The 4,880-nt window shown below is 31.3% G+C and overlaps 1 long non-coding RNA gene across 1 annotated transcript; it reads left to right on the top strand.

Annotated features, from left to right (window-relative positions):
- The first annotated feature begins 461 nt into the window (after positions 1-461).
- LOC108483001 (uncharacterized) lies at positions 462-2,145 on the top strand. Its single transcript, XR_001870988.2, has 2 exons — positions 462-751; positions 1,516-2,145. It is a non-coding gene; the product is annotated as an uncharacterized LOC108483001 (long non-coding RNA).
- Positions 2,146-4,880: the final 2,735 nt, after the last annotated feature.

A 4,880-nucleotide genomic window follows, 5' to 3' on the forward strand; every position in this document is an offset into this window, starting at 1 on the left:
GAAAGTTAAATATAGAAATATTCTTCATAAAAATGTTTGGATAATTCAATATAAATTACTTTTATTGTTTTGTTGAAAATTTATATATTTTTTAATTTAGAAATATTATACATATTAATATTTTAATACCAAAATTTAATATTATTTCAAATTTAATAATTTTAATATTGCTATTTGAATTGAAATATATACATATGGGTGCAAACAATTTCTTCCAACTTCCTGTGTATTCAATATTATTTTTGTTAGCAATTTTTTATTTGATTTTATCGAGATTTTGCCGCAAACTAAAATGAAATCTATTTGATAAATTTAAAAAATTAATTATTAAAAATTTAAGTTATAAAATTTGTTTGGTTTATTTCTTTCTCTCTCTTTTTTGACAATAAAGGATTGGACTTATAAAAAACTGAAACCAAAGTATACATCAAAATCCACTAGGAGCCTTAGCACTCACCCGCCCAAAGCAAAATAATTAAAACATTAAAAGAAAATAAAATAGAATTTAAAAAATAAACATGAGTCAGCCCATTCCTCGGGAATCCTACCCGTCCCATCTATTGTCATCATTGCAAAACAAAATCACTTACCTCTTCCCCATCCCTTCCATATTTGCATTTTCACAGAAATGATTTTTCTCCTTTCTGCTCCTTAGGGATCGAAGCACTTCCCTATTGTTCCTTCAATCTGGTTCACGAATCCACTCGTCCTCCATCGTTCTCCTTGCGAATCCCGGGACCGCTCCTTCCAGGTAAAACTCCTCTCCATTTCTCAAACTTTCAACCTGTTAATCTGTGTGCGAGTTGATTACCTTCACGATTTGCATGTTTAAACTGTATGGAGAGAAATCTGCTACTGTGATACTGTATATTATGGATGTGAGCTCGTATTTCAGACTTATCTTGGGACATATTGTTGCATTTCTTGATAACCGTTAGAGAATCGTCTTCGATAATTGCCTCTGTAACCCCCAACTCTAACCCCGTTTTAACTGTCTATGAACATGCGAGGGCTTCTGCTACAAATGCTGAGCCCACGTTTGAGTGGAGTATTGAACGTGATGCAATCACCTGCCCTTGCGCATTTCTGGCTACAATCCCCGTCCCAGATTTGAAAAAAATCCTTATCAAAGGCTGCGTCAAAATTAAGTTTGATGCATATTCCCAAAGGGGGCTTCCATTTTGCATAGATCACCTTCCTGATAACCCCCTTTTCCTTGACGCCTTCTATTTCTTTCATGTATCATTGAATGAACCTTGATATGTCAACCGCCGATTTAGCAGAATCAGGAGCAAAGCCAGAATAATTTTAAGTGGAAGAATGAAATTTTAATTTTTTATAATCTATATATTTATAATTTTAAAAGTTAAAATATAAAATTATTTTTATTAATTTAAAATTTTAAAATTTTTTAAAAAATTTAAATAAGAATTTTTCATTTTAGAGGGCCGAGCCCTGCCAGCCCCTAGCCACGTCTCCGAGCAGAATGTTCATGCATAAATTTGTTTCTTACAGTCCACAAGACCCACAGACCACAATAGAATGATACGCGTTGAAGTACTGAGCAGTTGTTGAAAACCCAAGTAAACTACTCGGACATGTCCTGTATTGAATTTAATAAGATCCCAGGAAAACCAACTAACCCCCTTATCTCCTTTGTAATAGGACAACTCCTAAAAACATGATTCATAGTTTCAGCACCCTTCCAACATATTGGACACATCATATTGGCAACTAGTCTTTTGTAATGCATATTTGAAATACGCCATATTGTAATCTTGATTTTAAAGGGTAGGTTTAAGCCCCAAAGTTGCTTGTAAAATTCTCTAGATGCATTTTGTAATTCATCTAGGATAGGAGTAGGAATACTTGTCTGTAAAAATTTGTAAACACTCCTAACGGAGAACTCTCCTGAGGACTCGTCTCCCTACACCATCACGTCCTCCTGAGGATTCGCCACCAGCGAGATTCGAAGTATCCTGGCCACATCAACATCTGCAAAGGTACTAGTAATAATATCTCTTTTCCACTCGATAGAAGCACTATTAATTAGATCGGCAACCATAGAAACATCAGGGTTTCAAACTGCGCTGCTTAATTTATAATTAATCAAACTCAGTATCCAAGCATGATTAAAAATTGAAACTTTATCACCCCTTCCAACTCGCCAACACATCCCGTCTTGTAACACTTTTCGAGCTGACCAAATGCTTGTCCAAGTGTACGAAGCATCATGCTTTAAATTTGCTTGCATAAAATCTGATTGAGGATAATACTTCGCTTTAAGCACCTGAGCATAATCTTGGATCAATATGGTGCTGCTTCTCTAAATTGGACCTTCATTTACGGGTAGAGTTGTATGTGACATGTGACAGTGCATGTATTATCAAGGCAATGCATTAGACTAGACATAATGTTGATTTTATACCACCGTTTTGCTTATGCATTAGATTGGAAATGGAGTTAACATTAAATTTGGACATAATTATGTTCAGGTTCAATGTGAAATTGGACAACCATAGGTTCATATTCATTCGGGCTTTAACTTTTAATATGACTTTTAATTAATATTTAATATTTTAAATTTTATTTAGTATTTTTATAAATTTTAATAATGTTTTAACAAATTTATTATTTAAAAATATTTTTTTAATTTTAAAAAATTAAGTTCTAAAATGAATGAAATTGGACAGTTCCAATAAAAATAAAAATATTACTTTTTAAGTTTTTTATTTTAAAAAATAATTTTTTTATTTTTGCTAAATTAGCAATCGTTGACATGAACCACCATGTCAGTGCTATAATGATCAAAGGCGGAAAATATTGGTCAAAAGGTTTAATTGATGCAATTTGAGAGTTTAAGGGCTTAATTGAGAGCGTTTTTTGCGGAGGGGTTTAATTAATTTTTTCGTGAAAGTTCAGAGGCTTATATACCTCTTTAGCCAAATAAATTTAATTGACCTATTTAGTAAAACTATGATTTTACTATGATGAGTAAATTTAATTGACCTATTTAGTAAAACTATGATTTTACTATGATGAGTAAATGATTTAATTCTACTTTGAACTCAATTATTTCATTACATTCAAGTAAATAATAAATCAAAGAAATTAATTAATTTTGAAGTCATCTTTTGTTCCTATTGAGAAAATGAATTTATGTGAATTGTAATTCATGCAATCTATTTTTCATTCATCGTTTTAATTCATTTATCATAACAGTTTTAAATTGCATTCCGTATAAAGTTGTATTGAGTTAACGAAGAGATCGACGAAACATATATAATTGAGTTTAAATAATTTGTAATCAAGTTTACTCTTCATCTATTAATTACAACATTATTTAGTCATGGAGTCAATGCAAAAGTACTTTGATTGATCTCCCATTATATACCATTACAAAAACAACTTAGATTTATGTTTTTTTTCCAATGACCTTGCCATTAGTGTAATATACTTAAATCTCTTTGGGTTAAATCTGTTCACCCAATATGATTACTATTGCATTTTCCATAATGAAAAAGATTATTACTAACAAATAGTAATAACAATAATTTATCCTTGATGAACAATACATGGTCATGTTCTTTTTTTATAATCCATGTAATGCTAGTGAGAGGATATTATTTACTCTTTATTCGAGTTATGAATTTTATTATTATAAGCGAAATCATGCCATACATAAATCACATAACCAACATACCAGCTTTAAACTCCAAGACCAATGGAATACAAGCTTTCAGTATGTCATAGTATATGAGTTAGGTACATATTGTTAGTCACTAACTCAAAAATGAGGTAAGTCACACCATGAATATCACAAGTGAATAAATTCATAAACTTATTTAGGATAAATTCAACTTGAGTCATGTCCAAATATATTGTCAATTTAGATAATCATATCTTATTTACTCTGATACTTAAAATACAATATCTTCCTAATTGGACTTAATAGACAAAATAATTGTCTCACGAATCAATTTGTAACACTCCAAAACTCAACCTAAAAATTTCGATCGGATCTTGGAAGTTACATTGACCACCGAAGTGATCTAAAAGTAATTTACAAAAAGAATTGTTTAAAACTCATTTCGAGTACAGTTTGCTAAAATTGTACTAAATCGTTTAACAATTTATGGTTCAAAATCGTAATCAAGTGGCATTAAAACATTTAGGAATTTCTTTTTGTACAGTCTTAAAAATGCATCAATGTTGCCAAATGTATCCCAGAATTTCAAATTAGAAATAGTGCGAAAAATATGTTGTTCAAAATCGAAATCATGCATCTTAATGCAAAGTTCAAACATTAACCCATACCACAGTTTATATAATTAATTTAAAAATAATCTTAAAACCAACTGTATAAACTTATGAAAGTTTTAGCTAAATCAAATCAAACCAAACTTTCTGAAACCTCCCGCTGCCGAGTCCAGCTTCTAACACAGAATTTACCTGAAAGAGAGGAACTAAAGGATGAGCTACACGAGCTCAATGTGAGTCCGAAATTATAAACAAAAGCAATAGACAGAGTATCAAAATGAATATTTGATATGTGCACACAAACAGTGAACGAACATCAAGTATCAATACTTAATCTTACAAGTAATTTCTCGTAACCATACACACATACCATAATGGTATATTTAACAAGTTAGACTATTCACATTAATTCACAATTATCCCAACCATCAAACATATAAACCTATACCATATATGAGATACATGCAACGTATTAAAAACTCACCTAATCAGCCAAACACCTCTTCGTCCACCCTGCACACCACATAAGGGCTACTGAAGGCCTGTCCACCCTGCACACCACACTAAACCACAATAGGTTTATCCACCCTACACATCATGTATAGTAAAACTAAGCCACT

This window comes from Gossypium arboreum, chromosome 7, assembly GCF_025698485.1.
Source record: "Gossypium arboreum isolate Shixiya-1 chromosome 7, ASM2569848v2, whole genome shotgun sequence".
Lineage (NCBI taxonomy): Eukaryota > Viridiplantae > Streptophyta > Magnoliopsida > Malvales > Malvaceae > Gossypium > Gossypium arboreum.